Consider the following 24,192-nt stretch of genomic DNA (forward strand, 5'->3'; position numbering starts at 1 on the left):
GCCTGCTGCTTCGGATTCGAACGCCACCTGCCAGTATGAAACGCAGACTGCCGGAGCGCTTTGCAGTTTTAGTGCGCCGTTACCGGCACCGGCTCCCGCCTATGGAGAAGGTCGTGCTTTACGATTCCACAGGCGTCGGGTATTGTCGCTTAGGATGGATTCCGAAACGCTTTGAACGGGTCGAACAATATGGACGTGTCATTGTAATGCAGTGCGCCGAGAGGATATGGTTACCGTCTGGCATTTCTTTTGTGTTTTCTTCTGCGTACAAACTTCTTTGTTTACACGGCTCTCGGGACTGCCGCGCCCGCCGGGGGTTCCTTGCCACCGGTTCTCGCGCCCTTGGGCTTAATGCTGGCTTGAGCCGGGCGGTGTGGAAGAAATGTGGCTGAAGTCCCTATTAAGCGAGCGGCTGTCTTGTCTAGAGTGATTGCTAGTGTGTCTACTGCAGCGCCCCTAGCATATTATTTCTGTACTGTGACTCGCTTATGGTGCTCTTTTGTGTCTACAGGAAGGCGACAAAACTGCGTGTGTTTTGACAGCTCTGAAAGTTGTAAGTGAGGTTATAAGAGACAAAAAGTTAAAATAATAAACGTTAACGAAATAGCGTCCGCCTCGACGACAAAGTGGTCGCCACGTCTGGCTCTCATGCGGAGGACGTGCCGGGTACTAGGAGAGGTGAGAGAACTGAAACAGGGTGCCTCAGCCTCGTAATGCCACTTGAGGATCCACTTGGATGCGGAGTAGCGAAAGCAAAGACCGGGAGAGTCGTGTGCTCACTCCATACCCCTCCATATCGCATTCACATGACGCCACATGACAGAGGATAACACGACGGTCGGTCGACAGCATTTGGTCTTCAGGGCCTGCTCGCGGAGTTAAGTTTTTAGCTTATTGGCTATTTGAAATCCCCTGGTAGATTAAATCAGTGTGCTGGCAGGGACTCGAACCTGGAATCTTTACGAGGGCAGTTGCTCTGCCAACTGAACTATTTAGAAACGAAACGCTCTCACAGCTTCACTTTCGCCAGTACTGTCTCCCACCTACCAGATTTCACAAAAGTTCTCCTCCATATCGTGAGGGACTAGCACGTGTGGACGAGAGGACATGGCGAAGAAATGAGTTAGTCTGAATTTTCTAGACTGAATTTTCACACTGCAGGATGGAAACTCAATCCAAAAACACTCTCCTAACCTGGGGCTTAAGTTTCAGATCAGCGCACACTCTCAGTTCAACCTGAGAGATAAATTTTCGTATGATCAGGAGTCACAATCGTGCGCAACTGTCTAAACCAAGATGCTTTCACGATTTATTGTTGTTTTATTTCCTTCTGGATGCACTATTGAAGTTTCGTCTTTGTGCCCATTTTCAATCGGCCCATTACTTTCACTTCGTACTGTGGCTGGCATACCATGTAAATAGCATTAATATGACGTTCGCTATATAGCCAAATAATTAATATGATCTTCTTGGTGTGTACTACGGAATGCAGTGTAATTAATTTCGAAAGGAAAACAGTGAATAACTTGAAAATGGCTTAAATGCCGAAACTCCATCCAGTGGAAAGTAAAATAAAAGTCAAATAGTGCAAGTATTAACGTTTAGTCGACCAACGATAAAGGCTATGTAGCAATACGACTTCTCTCTAAAGAGGTTCGCCGGCCGCTGTGACCGACGGTTCTAGGCGCTTCAGTTCGGAATCGCGCAGCTGCTACGGTCGCAAGTTCGAATCCTTCCTCGGGCATGGATGTGTGTGATGTCCTTAGTTAGGTTTAAGTAGTTCTAAGTCTAGGGGACTGATGACCTCAGATGTTAAGTCCCATAGTGCTTATAGTGCTTAGAGCTATTTGAACCTTTTATTTATTTATTTATTTTTTCTAAAGAGGTTCCAAAGTCCGACGAATGTACGGGAAAACGTAAATCGCGAAGTTACCACAGCATATCTTCCATGTCTTCATATAGGGTACCACAGCCGTACATTTGCTAGGTGAAGACGACATTTTTCCACCCAGGCTCTATTATTTATTAAGATTTCTTTTTAGTCACACAAACAGTTTCGATTTCTGAGGCCATTTTCAAGCGTTTACATATTCTAGTGTTAACGCGGGAGGCTAAAATCACGATGAACGCTTAAGCTCAGCTACTATAGTACGAGTACATATTATGAAATAGCACGTAACAACGTAAACAAACCAAGGTACCACAGGCGTAAAAGTAGCAGCGAACTCATATGATTTGCTCCCTTTCGTGGAGGTTACAAGCTGAGGCTCGGAAAACCTATCAGGCTAGTACAAACGATTCACGCGTAACATTTAAACGTGACAGCTAAAATAAGCTCCGAAATTCGATTTTCGCCCTCCGTATGTTAGGTCACATATAAAGTGGTGCAACATTTTGTAAACTTGGAACACACAAACAACTTTCGAATGAGTAAAGACAAACCTAGTTTAGTGAACAAAATTAGCAAGTGATTTGTCGCCAGCCGCTGTTTGAGTACAAGAGCCTTTGCAACTAAAAGAGAGAGTGAGTTTACAATTTAGCCAATTACGCTTCCTTATTGCTTTGCAGTTTAATTTGCTATTGAAACAGATGTGTCATCATTCACATATCTCTTTACAGCTAGTAAAGATTAAATGCGCTTTTCTTCGTTAAAATAAAGGAAATGAGAAGCTTCCTGGTCAGTCCAGTACTTCCGGTTCTCCTTCACCATATAAAAAATCGCTTTGTCCTCATTAACCGACATTTAAAAAAAAAGCAAATAGCACCCTGACGACCCAGTTACTACTCAAATTTCGTATAGCGAAAATTTATTGTGGGAGCTGAAACTCGCAGCCAAAACCGCATTTCCGTACCTGATATTGGAGTGTCAACATCACCAACGAAAATTGATATTGGTAAATCAGTTCACAGAAAATTGGATTTGGGAAGGAAGGAATGAAAATTGCGGATTAAAGTTACATAGACATCAAAGTCGTTAGAGACGGATCACAAGTTCGGAATAATTAAAGTTCGGTCGTGGCTTTTCATGGAACCACCCCAGCATTTGCATGGAGCAGTTTAGGGAAATCACCGAAAACTTAAATCAGAATGGTCGGACGCGGATATGAACCGTCGTTTTCCCGAATGCGAGTCCAGTGCTAACCATTGCGCCATCTCTCTCAGTTGGATAATGGCTCAAATGGCTCTGAGCACTATGGGACTCAACTGCTGAGGTCATTAGTCCCCTAGAACTTAGAACTAGTTAAACCTAACTAACCTAAGGACATCACAAACATCCATGCCCGAGGCAGGATTCGAACCTGCGACCGTAGCGGTCCTGCGGTTCCAGACTGCAGCGCCTTTAACCGCACGGCCACTTCGGCCGGCTCAGTTGGATATGTGAGACCATGTAGACGTAACGATGTATATATTGCAACAGTCACAAACAGAGACACGTTGGTGCTACGGAAATTTGGTGAATATTTTGGGAGACATAGCAAACATCCGTACGTCTATCTTCCGATAGCCAATGGATAACATCTGTTACTACAAAGATAAGCCAAAAATTATCCTCAATGTTGACTTAACTCTTCTTATATTGTCAATACCGATCTTTATCCTGTTACGTTATGCTAGCCGGCGGGTGTGGCCGAGCGGTTCCTGGCGCTACAGTCTGGAACAACACGAGCGCTACGGTCGCAGGTTCGAATCCTGTCTCGGGATGGATGTGTATAATGTCCGTAGGTTAGTTAGGTTTAAATAGTTCTAAGTTATAGGGGACTGATGACCTCAGAAGTTAAGTTCCATAGTGCTCAGAGCCATTTGAACCTTTTTTTTACGTTATGCTGTTGTGGTCCTGTTATGAAAATTTGATCCTACTTCCTGTATATGTCTTCCTTTTGTGGTAGATAGAATATGGCCAATCCATTAGAAGTTTTGCACCAAAGAGGAACAACGAGCGGTGATACGGTTTTTGTGGTCGGAAGATGCATCGGGGACCGCAGTCCGTCCAAGCGCACAGGTGCTACGCATGAGGAAGAAGCCCCGACAACCATCGACGGCCACAAACGATGACAACATTGAGAGGACACGTAATGTCGGTTCTGGCAGACGGACGAGTGACTGCTGACGAAGTGACACATCGTCTGCAAATAATTCATGGCTTTGCCTACGAAATTATCCACAACAGATTTGTGTTCATAAAATCTGTGCAAGATGGGTCCCGAAACAACTCACGATGTTGCGTAAACGAACGCGCTTGGACATCTGTGAAAAACATTTGGATTTGGATCGGTACGGTAGCGAACGTGACGGCTTCTTAGACAGAATCATCACAGGTGAGGAAACACGGGTCCATCATTACGAGCCGGAGAGTAAACGGTAGGGAATGGAATGGAAACATCCACAATCGCTCAGCAGGAGAAAGTTCAGAACCAACCATCAGTAGTAAAACTAATACTTACTCTTTTCTGGGACGCACAACGCCCAGTACTGGAACATCATCAGCAAAGTGGCACAACAATAAACAACGCGCGTTACAGTGAGATGCTCGCTGACAGGCTAAAGCCTGCAGTTCGAAGCAAACGCCGAGGACTACTGTCAGAAAGGTGCTGCACGCCCGTTCACATACGACTGTCCCCAGTGTTGAAACGCTTTGGAAACTCAAGTCTAAAGTAATGGCTCATGCACCGTCTAGTCCTGATTTTGTCCCTTCCGACTACCACTTTTTTGGTCCACCCAAAGAGGCTTAAGGGACCGTCAGTTCACCTCGGGCCAAGAAGTGAAGGACGCGGTGCATGCGTGACTCGCTGCTTAGCTGAAAATCCTCCTTTCTGAGGGACTCAGGAATCCTACTTGTATTGCAATAAAAAATTATAGCTACATTGCGGATAATTTTTGGCTTACCCTCGCATATTTCTGTGCAGTTGGAAAGACACCATCCGCTGTAGTTATAGGTCTTTTTTATTTGCAGTCGACTTCGGTCTTACATTACACCATCTTCAGAACTGTCTATCATACCTGGTGATCGTGTGGGAGGCAGGAGTTTATCATTATACACTACTGGCCATTAAAATTGCAACACCACGAAGATGACGTGCTACAGACGCGAAATTTAACCGACAGGAAGAAGATGCTGTGATATGCAAATGATTAGTTTTTCAGAGCATTCACACAAGGTTGACGCCGGTGGCAACACCTACAACGTGATGACATGAGGAAAGTTTCCAACCGATTTCTCATACACAAACAGCAGTTGACCGGCGTTGCCTGGTGAAACGTTGTTGCGATGCATCGTGTAAGGAGGAGAAATGTGTACCATCACATTTCCGACGTCGATAAAGGGCGGATTGTAGCCTATCGCGATTGCCGTTTATCGTATCGCGACATTAGTGCTCACGTTGGTCGAGATCCAATGACTGTTAGCAGAATATGGAATCGGTGGGTTCAGGAGGAAACACGGAACGCAGTGCTGGGTCCCAACGGCCTCGTATCACTAGCAGTCGAGATGACAGGCATCTTATTCGCATGACTGTAACTGATCGAAAAGCCACGTCTCCATCCCTGCGTCAATAGATGGGGACGTTTGCAAGACAACAACCATCTGCACGAACTGTTCGACGACGTTTGCAACAGGAAGGACTATGAGCTCGGAAGTGGTGTACTCAACGACGAACCTGGGTGCACGAATGGCAAAACGTCATTTTTTCGGATGAATCCAGGTTCTGTTTACAGCATCATGATGGTCGCATCCGTGTTTGACGACATCGCGATGAACGCACGTTGGAAGTGTGTATTCGTCATCGTCATACTGGCCTATCACCCGGGGTAATGGTTTGGGGTGCCATTGGTTACACGTCTCGGTCACCTCTTGTTCGCATTGACGGCAGTTTGAACAGTGGACGTTACATTTCAGGTGTGTTACGACCCGTGGCTCTACCCTTCATTCGATCCCTGCGAAACCCTACATTTCAGCAGGATAATGCACGACCGCATGTTGCAGGTCCTGTACGGGCCTTTCTAGATACAGAAAATGTTCGACTGCTGCCCTGGCCAGCACATTCTCCAGATCTCTCACCAATTGAAAACGTCTGGTCAATGGTCACAATACGCCAATCACTACTCTTGATGAACTGTGGTATCGTGTTGAAGCTGCATGGGCAGCTGTATCTGTACACGCCATCCAAGCTCTGTTTGACTCAATGTCCAGGCGTATCTAGCCCGTTATTACGGCCAGAGGTGGTTGTTTTGGGTACTGATTTCTCAGGATCTATGCACCCAAATTGAATGAAAATGTAATCACATGTCAGTTCTAGTATTATATATATTTTCAATGAATACCCGTTTATCATTTGCATTTCTTCTTGGTGTAGCAGTATTAATGGCCAGTAGTTTATAAATACAGCTGAAGGTGTCATCCCTGCTACATAACAGTCGAAAAACAAGACTAGGCATTTCTGATGGAATGGTAGCGTCTCATCTGTAAAGGGGCGAGTAAGAAAACAATCGTGCCCGTGCAGATGGAAGCCTGACTCCAAGGGAGCTTCGATTGTTGTAAGATTTGTGGCTGGCCGGAGCGGAGGTAGTGGTGGCGGCGGGAGGTACAGCATAATCCCGTTGCGGAGAGACGCCCCTCCCACGAGACCAGCGTCCGGCGCTGCGCGGCGTGGCGGCCTTGGGTTCGCACGGTTCCTCTCGCCGGGATTGTGAGGCGTACTCGCGATTCCGTTAGCCGCGCCGAGACAATGGTCCGGGGAGGATGCGGCGCGCGTGCCACGGCGCCTCTCTGGCCGGCAGCTACCGCGCATGCGCACGAGCTCTGCTTACGCAACGCGTTGCGGCGTCCGGTCGGTGGCGACTGCGGCGGCGGCGGCGTAGGAGGACGCGACTTTCCAAACTCTTCCAGAGCGGAGGAAAGGCCGCACCCCCGCGCTGGAACAAAGCACCGCTCCTCCAGGGGGTCGCCGAAGGTCAGAGACTGAAAAGCGGCCGTTACAACCCCGGAGCAGATACAAAGCAGCGATGGGAGGGGCCCAACGACGCCGTCCATCAGACGATGAGCTACGTGCTCCGCCACGCCAGCTCATCTTCACTCAGAGCGACGCGTGACCCTACAAAACGTCGCTTGTAGTCTCCAACAACTCACGTACTTGTTGCCTTATTGTTTTCTCTCCAGCACCGCCACACATCCGGCAACAGAAACCAGCCGTGTTCTACACTACTGGCCATTATAATTGCTACACCAAGAAGAAATGCAGATGATAAACGGGTATTCATTGGACAAATATATTATACTAGAACTGACATATGATTACATTTTCACGCAATTTGGGTGCATACATCCTGAGAAATCAGTACCCAGAACAACCACCTCTGGGCGTAATAACAGCATTGATACGCCTGGGCATTGAGACAAACAGAGCTTGGATGGCGTGTACAGGTACAGCTGCCCATGCAGTTTCAACACGATACCACAGTTCATCAGGAGTAGTGGCTGGCGTATTGTGACGAGCCAGTTGCTCGGCCACCATTGACCGGACGTTTTCAATTGGGGAGAGATCTGGAGAATGTGCAGCAGTCGAACATTTTCTGTATCCAGAAAGGCCCGTACAGGACCTGCAACATGCGATCGTGCATTACCCTGCTGAAATGTAGGGTTTCGCAGGGATCGAACGAAGGGTAGAGCCACGGATCGTGACACATCTGAAATGTAACGTCCACTGTTCAAAGTGCCGTCAATGCGAACAAGAGGTGACCGAGACGTGTAACCAATGGCGCCCCATACCATCACGCCGGGTGATACGCCAGTATGCCGATGACGAATACACGCTTCCAATGTGCGTTCACCGCGATGTCGCCAAACACGGATGCGACAATCATGATGCTGTAAACAGAACCTGGATTCAGCCGAAAAAATGACTTTTGCCATTGGTGCACCCAGGTTCGTCGCTGAGTACACCATCGTCGGCGCTCCTGCCTGTGATGCAGCGTCAAGGGTAACCGCAGCCATGGTCTCCGAGCTGATAATCCATGCTGCTGCAAGCGTCGTCGAACTGTTCGAGCAGATGGTTGTTGACTTGCGAACGTCCCCATCTGTTAACAGTCATTGGATCTCGACCAACGCGAGCAGCAATGTCGCGACATGATAAACCGCAATCGCGATAGGCTACAACACGACCTTTATCAAAGACGGAAACGTGATGGTACGCATTTCTCCTCCTTATACGAGGCATCACAACAACGTTTACCAGGCAACGACGGTCAACTGCTGTTTGTGTATGAGAAATCGATTGGAAACTTTCCTCATGTCAGCACGTTGTAGGTGTCGCCACCGGCGCCAACCTTGTGTGAATGCTCTTTAAAGCTAATCATTTGCAGACCACAGCATCTTCTTCCTGTCGGTTAAATTTCGCGTCTGTACCACGTCATCTTCGTGGTGTAGCAATTTTAATGGCCAGTAGTGTATTCGTGGTATAGCAATTTTAATGGCCAATAGTATATTTCGGCTATGGGTGTTATAAAGTGTACATCAAGTTCGAAAACACTCGAGACGGTTGGAGAAATGTAGTTCACCCTCGACAGAGGTGACTTACAATACTCTCTCGAGTACTGCTTGTCAGTCTGGGACCAATAATGTAACTACGGTATGGCAGCTGGGGCATGTGTCCTGTTCGCCTTTTCCGGAAAGGCGCAGTTTTGCGAAAGGCTAGAAAGAATGAAGAACGACAAAGGAAAAGGGGAAGAGGGAGGAGGAAATTGAACAGGAGAAGGGGAGGGGAAGATGTATTGGAAGGGGACAATAAGGAGATTTCGTACTGGACTGCGTTGAGCTACAGTTCCATAAGATCTATCTTGCCCTGGACGTTGAGTGTTGCTCATCGGTGTCGGATCCGTACTAGGTCGGGTTGACGGAGGAGATAGAGAAGATCCAAAGAAGAGCGGCGCGTTTCGTCACAGAGTTATTTGGTAAGCGTGATAGAGTTACGGAGATGTTCAGCAAACTCAAGTGGCAGACTCTGCAAGAAAGGGGCTCTGCAGCGCGGTGGAGCTTGCTGTCCAGGTTTCGAGACGGTGCGTTTCTGGATGAGGTATCGAATATATTGCTTCCCCCTACTTATAACTCCCGAGGAGATCACGAAATCAGAGAGATTCTAGCGCGCACGGAGGCTTTCCGGCAGTCGTTCTTCCCGCGAACCATACGCGACTGGAACAGGAAAGGGAGGTAATGACAGTGGCACGTAAAGTGCCCTCCGCCACATACCGTTTGGTGGCTTTCGGAGTGTAAATGTAGATGCACACTCTTGTTTCTGTATGTCTACCCTTGCGCCAGGAGGTCTGGGGGACTACGGCCGTTCATTATGGTAAGAAAATGATACACCTACAGCCGTCCTTATGTTGTCATTTATTGTGTAGCTGCCAGTTTCGACGCTTCAATGCACTATCTTCAGGCCTTAGTTGATGTTGAAGGAGATATGAGAATCGCAGATGATGCTGTTGCCTATACCAAAGTAGCAACGCCAGAAGATAGTAAGAATTTGTAGAACGACCTGCAGAGAACTGATGAATGGTGCAGACTCTGGCAGTTGAACCTGAACGTAAATAAATGTAATATATTGTGCATACATAGGAAAAGAAATCCACTACTGTACAGCTACACTATTGATGACAAACAGCTGGAGACAGCGTCTGCCGTAAAATATCTTGGCGTAACTGTCCAGAGCAACCTTAAGTGGAATGACTACATAAAACAGATAGTGAGAAAAGCAAACGCCAGACTCAGATTCATCGGAAGAATCTTAAGGAAATATAACTTCTCCACGAAAGAAGTGGCTTATAAGGCGCTTGTTCGCCCGATTATTGAGTACTGCTCATCCATCTGGGATCGCTATGAGGTAGGACTGATAGAGAAGATAGAGAAGGTCCAACGAACAGCAGCGCGTTTCGTCACGGGATCAACGCTGGTCCTTTCACACGTGTTTCGGAGCACACAACTCAGCATTCATTGGTGAACATTGGGCTCCCCAGCAGACATACCCTAAATACGATTATTCCCATGTTGTCCAAACGATTCCAATGGGGATGGGATCATCGACGTTAGACTGTGGAAGAATGGAAACATGTCGTCTGGGCGGATGAACCAGTTTCTTGTTCCAGCATGTCGATGTTCGTGTTCCTAGGTTTCCATCGGACTCGCGGTAGTGATCGAAAGCACGATAAGACGTGAACGTGAAACTACCTGCGTCCCTTCATGCTTGATGTATTCCCCGAGAACGGTGGCATTTTCCAACAGAATAGCCGTCTGTGTCTCAGAGCCAGAATCGTGCTACGGTGAGTTGAGGAGCCTGTTAGCCAACTCACGTTGATGAATGACCAAATTCGCCAAATCTTAACACGATGAAACACATCTGGAACGCTATCGAGCGACAATTCAGCGCCCAAAAATGCGTAAACTGGTGCTATTTACCTCCCGAAATCTACCAAGGACTTTTCGAATCCATGCCACACAAAATCGCTACTGTATTACATACCAAAAGTAGACTATCACTCTGTTAAGCAGCTGGTCATAATGTTTTGGTTCATCAGCGTACACCTCGCGAGATGACCACGACAGAGAAATCAGAGTAGTTAGGATTCCCGATAGTTGTTCGTCTCCCGCACCACCTGCAGACGGAAAAGGAAAGAAGTAATCTCCACTACGCACCGTAAGGTTGCTTATGGAGTACAGATGTAGACGTGAAGAGGGGTGGGAGCACCCATTTCCGATTCCTACACACGATCATGTTACTGGCGCCTGTAGCAGCGTAAGACCAGTTTTTGTTGGCTCCTCATTTGTAATTGGAGGCTGACCATGTAGGGTATGTCGCCCGTATGGACAGTGCCAGGACACTCGACAAGTGAAGCCGGACTGGCGCCAAGCTGGCTTCGTGCGAGGAATCAGTAAGCAGGTGCTTCTTGTCAGTAAATGACTCATTCCAGTACGAGGCAATAGCGAGTGGAAGTGGCTTGCACACTTCTAGGAGCTGCAATTTCTGGAGAACGAAGATCTTTAATCGTTTCCACGCAAAGTGATCGAACGTCGTTAAGTTCGAACGCTGTAACTGATAACCTTACGGTCAATTCGAGTATACGAGATTTTATCCACATTCTTTTGTTTTAATGAGGATAAGGGCGCTGATAACCTCGCCGATTAGAGCCCATAAGCTCCACCCGCACACTCAGTTCACCTTATGACATCTGTTCGATACGCCATGACTGCTGAAGAATTTTAATCGTCCGTGTGGTCTGGAAAGGACACCACATTGCCTCGTGAGGACCTTCTTGAAAACACAAGGGGAGACATTGCGACTACAAGTGCGGTAAAAGCTTCCACTAGACTTGGGGTTCACGTGCCAGTTTTATCTTCGACCACCCGATTACTAGGTTGTTTACTTATTCTAATTTTTTATTAAACTGGTAATTTCATAAAATCTATCTACTAAAAAAATTATTTTATTTACATGTCTTATGCCTTTGTTCTACTCAACTAAATCTAGGCATCCTTTGGACTGTCGCCAGTTAGCTTAATGACCTAGATAACTATCCATTCGAGTATTTTCAGATGTCACATCTTTCCCCACCTCCATGCCCTCACATATGGATTCTACAAATTTCATACCCCCCCCCCCCCCAGGGCATTTTTATCAATATATTTTTAGTTTTTCTCGTCTCGTGTAGGTTTCCAGAGTATTGGGCGCCAAGTTCAATTCTTCGTATTCCGTTGTTTCTCCATCCTTTCCTCTCCTCAATTCATTTTGAACCTGTTTTCTTGTCTTTCCTGCATTGCTATATTTCTTCTGTAATATTTGTAAAACCGACGCTATACGACTGACTGCTGCTACACGCCCTTTTTTTATTATTTATTTTAGGCCTGCATTGGACCATTCTAGTCAATTATACAAAGGCTTATACAAAAAGTTGTTATTATTCAATAACACGATTCAGTTCAATAATCATTCAATAGTACAATTCAATAACACAATGATGATACAAAGGATTATTATAATTTATTATTGTACAAAGAGTTTTTTGTTCTTCTGTCTGCCCAATATCTCTTCATTCTTCCAGAATTTTTTTTCCTTTCTCAGTTTGAGGTCATCCTGCCTTTAGTTCGTTTATTAATTTTCTTCTGTAGTCTGGTTTGCGTGTCTTGTAATATTTTGGGGTTGTCTGTTTTGTTTCCTACGTTACTGTAATTTGGAGTTCTCTCATATCTTCCTTAATTTCTGTAATCCATTCCCCTTTCTCTTAACTTATTTTAATATGCAATTTAGTCTTTTCTTCGCAACCAGGTGAAAAACCAGGTAAATTCTTCGACAGTCTGATGATGGAACTTTCGCTCCAAAAAACGTATACGAAATCAAACCTAAAAGGCTGAAATACAGTCAACATACAATATTTGTCTCTTGCTAATCTGTGTGCCACTTGAAATGATTAAAAATTCGTTAAAAAAGTTTATTTCCTGACAATAATAACAGAACCAGTACGTGCACGCGTCGGCCGTCCATTGCACTCAGTAGCGCTGGAAGCAGAAAAATGGAGGCTCCAAAAGAAGACCAAAGGAGTGTAGTGCCTTTTCTGACAGAGGAAGAAGTGCGCGGAACGAAAATCCATCAAAGAATTGCACAAGTGCACGAAAAGCACTGCACGTCCGTTGGAACGGTCAAGGCGTGGCGCAAGCAATTCAAGGAAGAACCAGTGTCTTTGGCCGATGACGGAAAAACTAGATCAGCACACGGCATTGGCGATATTATTAACCAGCAGGTAGGTGCCCTCATTATTGTAGACCAGCGAGTGGCGAGTTACCATTGCCCCAACGAATGAGCGTCGGAACGGCAAGGAACGTAGAGTGTTCTCCAAACACTTGTGCCATTCCTCGACGAATTTCCTTTCCACGCACTCCTTTCGCTGTTATGAAACGCACTACGCCCATTTGCTCTTCTTTTGAAGCTTCCATTTCTCTGTTTTCAGCACTACTGAGTGCAGTGGACGGTCGACGAGTGCATGTGCTTGATCCATCGTCACGTGGATGTGCGTCTGTGTCCCTCTAGCGGCGAGTGCGGAAATCTCAGCGGTCGTACAGGGACCGCGCCTTCTTCCGTAGACAATGGCAGTACGATCTATTCAGCGGTTTTCATTTTACAGCCTCTGGCACGTTTCTTTTTCAATGGCCCTAATAATATTTTAGAACACTAAATACGTTTTCTATGTCCTACGTAACGTTTTATAAAGGTTTTTATTCTTTTTCATTTTTATCTAAAAATATTTGAAAAGATGAACGTAACTGAATCAATAAATAAGTAAATAAATAAATAAAATTTACTGTCTCAAAAGAAAGAAACTGTGGCGACAAGAGACCCTAAGCACCCCTAGATGTGGGATGGGAACTCTGGAACTCTTGGAGCTCGCTTCCCACGCCCGGGTTCCCGGGTTCGATTCCCGGCGGGGTCAGGGATTTTCTCTGCCTCGTGATGACTGGGTGTTGTGTGATGTCCTTAGGTTAGTTAGGTGTAAGTAGCTCTAAGTGCTAGGGGACTGATGACCAAAGCTGTTAAGTCCCATAGTGCTCTGAGCCATTTGAACCGTTTTGAACTCTTGGAGCACAACATTTACTTCAGGCTACTGTCCAGTACTGCAAGCAGCGGCGAAACTGTGCCCTTTGATACACAACATTTCTGTGAATACGCGTAGGCCAGTAGTTCGAGGGACGGCTTTTGTGACCGGGTTGTTCTAAGCACTTCAGTTCGGAACCGCGCTACTGCTACGGTAGCAGGTTCGAATCCTGCCTCGGGTATGGATGTGTGTGATGTCCTTAGGTTAGTTTGGTTTAAGTAGTTCTAAGTCTAGGGGACTGATGACCTCAGATGTTAAGTCCCATAGTGCTCAGAGCCATTTGAACCATTTGAACTAGTTCGAGTAATGCATACGGTTACTATGTCGGAGAAGTCGTCGAGTGACATTAATTTGGTGGCGAACGTCTTTTCTTCATTTATTCAAGAGTTACTTATTACTCGCGCAAACAATGTTGACACTCGGCGCGGTGGCTGATGGGCGCAACTGTAAATGGGAAATGCCTTTACGGTCGCTTTCATCAGCCACCGCGCCGAGCGTCAACTTTGTTTGCGCGTGTAATACACACCTCTTGTAATAGATATGCATTGTAATGTGACATAAGCGTGTAATAGCAAATATCGCTGCAATGTAAATACCTATTACTGAATGAGAGGACTCAGGCGTTACGGGTGCAGCTGGGAACAAATACCTCTTTGGCAATCCAAATTTCGGCGGTTATCTGTTGTTTCCCTCCATAAGTAAAGGCAAATTCCAGGGCGGAGATATGGTTCCTTTGAAAAGACCATGCGATATCCTTCACAGCTTCCACTACTTCGACGTTCGACAGTCATCTTTCCGTTCTGATACCAGTTTTAGATTATTTGTATTCTATTCAGAGATCATTTAGGGAGACAGTTTGAAGCTGTTACGAAAGAGACGACACGACCAACCGATAGCATACTTTCCAACTTGATAGCACGGTTTCCTCAGTTTTTTAATGGTCGTCGCCAACGAAAGGACGTTTCTGACAAAAACTTCTGTTTGTGATTGTTTCATTACCAGCTCAGGAGAAGAGGTGAGCTGTTACATGTAATTGTGGTGTTCCTAGTCTTTATTGAAAGCTTTCAACACCTGCTTTATTATTGTTGTGGACGCTTCATTCGTACGACTTGAATAAAATATATGATCAACCTTACATTATCTAAAGAAAGAGAGATTTTATGCGTATATGAAACGGGATCATTTATTTACGGAATGGAAGGATAGACCACAGATATGAAAAATTATCCGTCTTGTTTGCGTCTATAGAGACAGGATATTAAACCCTGTCTTCCATTCATAATAAATATTATTTCAAGCTCACTGAAAATAAATTACAAATATACAAAATGAGAGGTAAATACGCTAACAATGTCAGATTGATTCACACCATCCATGACGATCAATTTATTGCATATGGAAGGCGTCTGTAAGAAACGTGTCAATCAAACTAGTGAGAAAATGAAACTAGTTGAGGGGAACCAGCGTGAGACTATTTTAGAGTTTTCATACAGTTATTAATGTTTTACTTTCTGCTACCGAACTGGGTAATATCGACGTAAGCTTGGCTAGAGTTTTAATTCCACTTCCGTAATCATACAACTGTGTTAAAAAAAAATTTTAAAAAAATCTTCTGCAAACGACAGCTCTAGCACAAGCTTAACTTTATTTTAAAAATAACGTTCTAATTTTCCAGACAAATTCTGGAGTTCCAGGTTCTTGCAACCTCCGGCACGAGTTTAAAGTTAGCGCATCTGGCAGTATGCCTACCCAGACTTTTAACCTTATCAGTAGTTATTAAACACTGATGCTCATTTGGTCAGCGTGACGAGTCGGCGTGGAATTTGCCTGCGGGGACGCGAAACAACGAAAAGTTTCCCACTGTAGCTAGAAAGGTTTGAAACATGTGAATTTGATATCCTTCACTTTACAGTCAGAACTAACGAATATTCAAGTAAGCCTTCAGTTGATATTGGGAAGCTGAGTGAACTGCATCTCAACCTATCCCGCTGTGAAAAATCTGAAGCAATCGCTAGTAATAAAACATGAGACCTCAGTAGCCAGGGCCACGTTCAATCAGAAGAACGTAAAAAAAACAATGGTGCAATATTTTGTCGTATTTTACGCCAAAAGGTGTTAAGTGCTGTAACCTGAAGTGAAATTATGCCTAAAACATCCTTGTCAAACACAGGAACTCCTGGAAAATATGTATGCAGACGACATTTCCAGCAGAAAAGCAGACAAAAGTTGGCATTAACGATGTTTTAAATGAGAAAATGAAAAAAAGTATGGTAAAATAAGTATTTTACGCATTTTTAGCACCTGCAAAGAGAGATTTGAAACACATTTTTCAATTAAGCTTAGATGTTTCTCAGGCTGATTAGAAACTGAAACATATTATTTTTATCTATTACTCAGCGTAAATTCATTTAACGACAAGGGTTTTGGATAGTCTATGAAACTTTGACGCTGATACTTACTCGTTGAAAGAAACTGTTTGTATCGGGAATTGGTTTACTTACGTATTTACAAAAGAACTTTGTAATGGCTAAATACAAATGCCAATAAATAAAAATAATAACAAATAAAATAATTGTATTTCTATGCCAATATTCGGTAATTTCCAAGGAAGACGCATTTTTTTAAACAGATGATGGGTACATAGTACTGACAGCTATTAAAATAGACAGCAAATGCTGATACTTGTTATTCGCTCCGATAAATTATTTTTCGACACATCTGCATTGTACTAGATGAGTAATTGCACTGTGGCATTTTTTTCTGAAGCGGGATGGTTTTACCGACATGGATATCATCTTTCTTCGAATATTATAATCGTATACCTTGTAGTATTTATGTGAATGAGCATGGCCTACTGCGCAGTTAGTAAACTGAAATTATCACAAACGCTGTTTGTTTACTTATGACGTTATAGTCAACATTAATGTTACACTTATTTGTCCTATATTTATACATTTATTTATCAGTAATAATTAGTTATAACTGTTGCTTCTACAGATGCAAGTCGAAATACCTCAAAGGACGAAAAGTCACTTTTCACAGGTAAGTACCATAAAGGTATAATTAAGTCATACTAGTAAGAGGCGCTTTATGGGTTGGAAAATATCGACGCCTACTGATTGTGAGTAAAGAGTTCATATCGTAGGGTTAACTTCTGTGGCTATTGCCACATGTTTATAAGACAAGTGACAGGTAAGTTAGGTAGTTGGGAGTGCGATGCCATTCAGTTCGTTCATTGTACACAAATTTCGAGCACTTTTCGTCTACAGATAAGATGTACATATATATAATAGTCTGAGTTATTGCCTCCGAATTACACTAATCTCCAAACCACTGATTCGTAGGGCCTCAGCGATCCGTCGCATGCGATATGGCACGCAATCGGTCGTCGCATCGACCGCGCACACATGATCGATTTACCAAACAATTTCAACCAGTACTACGTGCTCCCCTGTATTCGTCTTAAGAGAAATTGTGCTAAGGAAAATAACTGCTATGTTTAGCTGCTGTTGCAATTCATCTCCGCATCCCCACGAATAGACACAAAAATAAATTTAAAAATGTTGGAATTATAATTTATTAAAATTGTTTTGAAACACTTTTCTTGTGAACTGTAGGTCACTTCACAGAATAAGTTACATTTTTTCACTGACGCCACGTAGGTTGTGTACTTCTTTCCAGTGTGCTAATAATTCATATTTTTCACTTATTAGCCCGCAATTCTTTTTTCATTCATTAGCTCCATTGTTTACCGGTAACTATTTACACCATTTGTTTGAAATCTCGACGTGTCTAACATGTTGTCAGTAGAAGGACTGCCAATTACCGTAACTGTTCATATAAATTGTACGAGGGAGAGCTGGTTTATATAAAGGGAATAGGGATTTGAGTATTGCTGTGTCACTATAATAAAACTGCCCTAAACATTTAAATTAAAAGATACACTTAATACTACTGTATGTCGTTCTGTTCATAAGTTAAAAACTTTAATATCGGGAGTAATTGTTGGTTAAAAAAGTCCAAAATCAGATGGAGCTCAGTATTGTGTCTGTTAATATAAACTTCCCATTAGTGATACTTCTACAGCATAAGCTTCAAAACACTGATCACTGCAAAATCATGGGAAGGGGTTGGAGGTATTTATTTGGTACCGTTGCGTTTCTTCAAATGTATGGCAACTCTGCCTTTAGCTTCACTTCCCAGACTGGTTCGTGATTTCTAAATAACTATAAACTCCAACGTAAAGTTCTTACTCATTGTCACACATAGTTACTAACCAGGCAGCAGCCATATTGCGTGCTCGAATAACGTGTGAGGTCCATCAGATTGCCTGGAATTTCCATGGGAAATGCGACCGATCGCTGCGATTTCCTCCCACCCCCCAAAACACACACACACACACACACACACACGTGCGATCTACGAAGCGATCGATCGCTCATGCGACGTATCACAGCGATCCGTCGCTCGTTTGTGGGGTATAAAGACGTATCTAGTTAACAGCTGTTCACTGGCGATACTATGGAGAGCATTAGCTATTTGCTGCCTCCGATTTCATATGGATCTGTATGGCCACCATCTACAATGCACTGTTAATAAATGCAGAGCTTGGACAACACTTTGTAGTGGTCCGCCATATTAGCGGTAGGTTTGAAAGATGTCTGCCTGGCTGTACTAGCGTTTTAACGACACTGAAAAGCTGGTGAGCGTTTGTGGACGACCGTACGCCCGCATCCTAGTCATGTTACTTGGAGTCAATGTACGGTATGTTGGTGATCAAAATATATTTCTGAGTATCTCACTTCATTGATATTTCTACTTTGTGTCATATATTCATGTTTTGATTTTTTGATTCTGCGTGACGTAAACTGTAACTCCAATCCAAACATGTGTGGTAAACCACCGCCTTATGCTTGTATCACGAGCAAGTAACGTCAGTGGTAACCACAGTGATAGAGAATATTATTTCTTTGCTAGTAACATGCTTGCAGGTGCATAATTCTGTATCAAGTCTTTTTCGTATATTTCAATTTATTTTCAAAGAAATTGCCGTGTCATCTGTTTTTAACGTGAAAAACTGATTTTTCCTAAATGATGATTTCGAAAGACTGTGGTAGTGATCGAGGTGCCCGCGTCGAGAATGAATCCAGATAACTTCTGACACTAGCTTCGTCAGGACAAGTAACCGTTAATGTCGTTAAGACTACTGACCATCAGGACAAAGGGGGAAGAGTGCGAAGCAGCAGCTGTGCCCGCATAGCCACCATCTGCCGTTGCTTCTGCACCTGCCGCACCACATAACTCCGCTATACTAAAGTCACACTGCCTCGTAAAATTCGTGCGGTCGATAATTGGTGCCATTTCCTTGAATCTGTGCGATCGTTCGCCCCGCCTACCTGGGGAAACAAGCCCATTTAAATGTAAATAATGAGATTCTTTAACGTAACAGACCGTCGACTCCATCAAATCATACGATTTCGAATATTGTTATGCAGCCTAAGCGAACAGAGGAGATACTTTTCCCCAGCAAAGAAAGCTGCAAGGGAGAGGGGGTATCAATGGTGATGTTTCAGTCTGATGTCAGGACAGTAATAAGTGAATGATACTTCATTCTACAAGCTCCAAGCAGAGATAGTCATATCTGTAAATAATTTGCCCAATTATTTCTCTCATTAGTTAGAAACTTACAGTATAGGCTATTCCAGTCGGACAAATTTAGCTGTAAGAACTCTGCTCGTTTCCTATTCTGTTCCACTTCTTAAACTGCTAGTGTCAATAATTTTCACGTCCAAGAAATCATTAAGTTGGTACAATTTACTTTGCTTCTCGTCACTAAATTAAAGTTATTGACATTCTTGACTGGAGACATATTGGTATATTTCCTTTGCGTAAAACGAGTATGTTCATGATAAGTGTAGGTGGCTGATGAGAGCATGTGGAGTTTTAAATAATGTCTTGTGTTGCTAATGAAATTGCCTGGACAGCTGTGTGTGTTAGCACACTGCTTCTGTGATTTGGGGAGGCACACCAGCCTTGAATGAATCCGCCCAGCGGATAAATGTTGGGGACTGATGTGCCATCCAGCCTGAATGAGGTTTTAGGTGTTTTCTCACACCCAACTAGGTAAGTACCGTGCTGGTACCCCTGTCCCACATCAGCCGCACAATTTGCAGACATTTAGAAAATGTTCCTACACATTCACTTAGGATAACATTAGATGCAGACAGATGAAGGACACACATTGCTTCCTGGGGAAAAGGGGTGGATGTAGGAAGGACGTTGGGCCACCTTCTACCACTAACATTGTCAAATCCAAAAATTAACATGCTGACCCCATGAAGACCCAGGATAAAGGCCAGATAAAAGTAGTAGTTTGGGTTACTAATGCTAACGAGAGAGAAGTGAGTGGGAGAATCCCATGCTGGCATGTAGCCTACTACTCTTGAATACTACCAAAGATACCACCAAGAGCAACATCACCATCCAATGGACTGACAACCATGAACATTGTCACGTGTCCTTATTTCGTGTGACACTGTTGAGCGATCTGGAATTTAACTCAAGGCAGTGGTGCAAAGTTTGAGGATTAAGAGCTTTACATCACCATCTCTTCTCCCGTTCCTGACCAAATACTGGTGAAGAACATTTCTTCCATATCTAAGATTTGAACTGCCTACCTCCTGAGTCAAGCACCACCACTCAGTGTGTGTCAGTGACCTCAGCTACACAGCTTAAGTTCTTCTGTCGTTAATCTTACTATACAGCAGTCTGCGGTAACATGCTGCAGACAGAAAAAAAATTATTGGTTTGCACAAAGTAAGGAAATGGGCTATATCTGGTGACTATCTACAATTATCATTATGTATTGCTCCAGACACCTTGGTAGACTAACAATATCTTCAAAATATATTTAACTCAAAGTATCTAGCAAGTACCACAATACAGTCTTAATGTAACACAGATGTCATCAAAACAGTAATAGGATATAAGTAGTAATGGTAGTAGTTGTAGTAGCAGCAGCTTTATGTATCCGCAGCTGTATGTATCCGTAGGTTACTTCGACAACAATGTTGGGCCTATAGGTTATTTGCTTCACTGTGTCTGCCTGTCAGTTTTTGTAATCCAAGCTAGTCAGTTCTTATCTTTGTCATTTACAAGCCAGTGACAGTGGTAACTGTCCTTAATGGTAACACCTCGAGTGGGTTGACACAGAGGTTATGACATTAAACCTGCATTCGGAAGAATGGCAATTCAAATCCTCATTCGACAATCCTGATTTAGGTTTTCTATGGTTTTTTTGAAAAGACACTGCCAATTTCCTTCTCAGATCTGAATGTGTAATCTAACCTGACATGTTAAACCCTAATTTTCCTTCCTTCTTAGTGGTAACAGTTTCACCCAAATGTAAATCCTCATGGTCAACTACTGGCACATTGGCCTGTAGAAGACCAGTATTTATCTGGTCCATTTTCAACACACTGACATAGAGTTGAAAGCATGTTGGATAAAGACCACACTGAAATACACCATCTAACCTCTGTGTTCACACAAGCAGCCATCAGGAACATGATACCAGGTCAACAACTCCTAAAAATGCCAATGTAGATCTGCTAATGCAACACAAGAAGCTCAGAACATACAATTGCTTCCTTTTTGTTGAGCAATGTCCAGTAAGTTGGAACATTTTTAAACAGATACGAGATTGCAATGGTTTTTCACCCATTTTCGTTGTGCCCTATTTAGAATGGACATGACATCAGAGTTCCAGATATTTATAATAACTTCGACGAATGCCATAGCAGATGTGACATAGTCTATTGGAACAGTTTCATAGTGCTCCAATGAATACCAGTGCAACCTCAAGTACAAAACAGCTTTTGGACCAATATGGAATATGGTCTATGATTCAAAATTACTGGGGCTCAATCTTCAAGGGGGCCATGGAAATAAAACTCAATAGTGGTACAGGCTACGCACTCAGTAATGCATGGAAGAGAGCTCTCGATACAGATAGATTACAGTTTAATAAGAGTTATAAAACTGGGGCACGAATTATCATTCGTGCTAATACAATCTTCGGTCACAGGAAGCACAACAACCATATTCTCATGGGATTCCCATAATTTCTATGACAATCAATTCAATTCATGACACGGAAGATTAAGAACGTTCTTGAAAGTTACCTTCTAGAGTGGTAAGTTTACTGCATATTTCATGCAAGAAATCACAATGAAAGTTCTTATGGTTTAACTTTACACTTCACTTTTCGTCCACAATTAAGTAGGAAAGATTAAGAACGTTCTTGAAAGTTACCTTCTAGAGTGGTAAGTTTACTGCATATTTCATGCAAGAAATCACAATGAAAGTTCTTATGGTTTAACTTTACACTTCACTTTTCGTCCACAATTAAGTAGGAAAGATATGGAATGGTAGGGAAAAAGTATGTCTCCTATTTTCCACCTTTTACACTTTCCTCCCACCAAAAGTTTTTCAAATAAGAAAATTAAACAAGCTGTTATTATTTTTGGATCTATCTTTAGTTCTGTTGAAGTTTCTTCTTCTCAGCAATCGTTAAGTAAATGCTTGTTTATAGTCCAACAGTTAAGTATAAAGCCCTCTTGTATCTCAAATATTACTTACATTTCACTCCCAGATTTCAGTCTTGTACTGATCACATTAGATTTTGAGTAGCGTCACAGCCTTATGAAAATGACATGAAGTGTGTTCTGACTAACTCAAATCAACGGGATGTGTTGCAACAGCCAACAAACAAAAGGATTTATAAATTACACAGTACAATGTTTTGCAGGAATACAATACTCTGCTGTTGAATAATGAAAGTGTTGAGTCATTGACAGGAACATAAAAACAAATGGAAACTTTATTCCTAAATTATTATTACCGAGAAGTGAACAAGAAAGGGCTATATAATTTTGTTGAGAAAAAACTGACAATTTTTTTTATAGCTTGGAGGATAATTAACATAAAATCAAACTCTAAACTACTATCAAAAATACATATTGTCTAACAGAAATCGGGTGTTGAATATAAAGTGTAAGGGTACAAACTCTTTGTGTCATTCCAGTCTACATAAGGAAAGCAAGTTGATACTTTTTCAGTTACAGAACCATGATACATTATTATTAATATTGGTTCTATTACATTGTGAATATCAAAGTTTCCTCTGAGTCGTGGAGCAACGGTAGCGCTTTATAGACAAATTTGGACAACAGGTGCAGGCTGTGGGTTCCAGTTGGTCAAGTGGCTGGATCGAGGTTTTGAAAGAATAGACAAAGAGAAAGTGCAATGATGACTTTGATTGAAAGTAATAGCATTGAAAAGAAGCTATTGGAAAACAGCTGAAAAAGTTGAAGACAAGTAAGTTGCCCGGCCCAGATGGAATCCTAATTAAGTTTTAGAGAAAGTGCTCTTCGGCATTGCCCCATACTTAGCTTGCGTTTATTGTGAAATCGTGAATCACCAAGCAGAAAGTCCCATGTGACTGGAAAAATTCAGTCTGCCTTTTCTAACACAGTATCCTGTAAACCCCAGATGAATTTGAAAGAGGTAGATAATGTATCCTTAGATTTCTGGAAATCATTTGCCACACTGCAGACTGTTAACGAATATTCAAACAGACAGATTCTCCAATATGTGAGCGGCTCAGACTTTTTAAACATTAGAACCCAGTACATTGTCCGAGACAATGACTGTCCATCAGAAACTGGGAGCGCCCCAGGGAAATGTAATAGGATGACTCTTGTTCTCTATACATAACCAGTCTGATGGATAGGATGAGCAGCAGTCTATGATTGTTTGCTGATGGTGCTGTAGTGTATGGGAAAGTGTTATCTCTGAATTATTGTAGGAGGATAGAGAATGACTTTGATAGAATACCTATTTGGTGTGATGAATGGTAACTTGTTCTGTTGTGGAAAAATGTAAGTTAATGAAGTTCATCAGGAAAAACAATGTTGTGATGTTCGAAATCAGTGTTAGTGGTGTACTGTTTGACAGAGTCATGTCAATTCTGTATCTAGACCTAACACTGCAAAGCAACATGAAATGGAACAAACACGTAAGATCAGTTGTAGGAAGGGTAAATGGTCAACATTCATTTGTTGGGAGAGTTCTAGGAAAGTGTAGCTCATCTCTTAAGGAGACCACGTACAGAACATTAGTGCAATACATTCTTGAGTACTGAACAAGTGTTAGGGACCCCACCAGGTCGTATTTAAGGAAGACACCAAAGCAATTCAGAGACGTGCTGCTAGATTTGTTGCGGGTAGTTTTGATCAACGTGCAAGTATTATGGAAGTGCTCCATGACTTCTCATCCTGTCAAAAGCTTGCATATATATTTTCTGTAGCTGATGAGAGACTGTGTAAGGAAATGCTAGTTCTTTTGTATAAGTAATAATACTTACATTTGCCAAGGGCCATTAAAAAAAGGCTTGGAAATCTGAACAATTATGAGTTCACTAGAGCTTTTGAATGCAAACTGCTGCAATAGGAGCTACAATTGCATTCTGGTATTGCATTATATACAGAACAGACATGTCTCCCA

The 24,192-nt window shown here is 43.0% G+C and overlaps 1 protein-coding gene across 1 annotated transcript in view; it reads right to left on the reverse strand.

The window, feature by feature from the left end:
* Positions 1 to 24,192, reverse strand: part of LOC124607039 (E3 ubiquitin-protein ligase HECW2-like) — a 194,804-nt gene that overhangs the window by 130,542 nt on the left and 40,070 nt on the right. The gene's annotated exons all lie outside the window — the stretch shown is intronic.

The sequence above is a fragment of the Schistocerca americana genome, chromosome 3 (assembly GCF_021461395.2).
Source record: "Schistocerca americana isolate TAMUIC-IGC-003095 chromosome 3, iqSchAmer2.1, whole genome shotgun sequence".
NCBI lineage: Eukaryota > Metazoa > Arthropoda > Insecta > Orthoptera > Acrididae > Schistocerca > Schistocerca americana.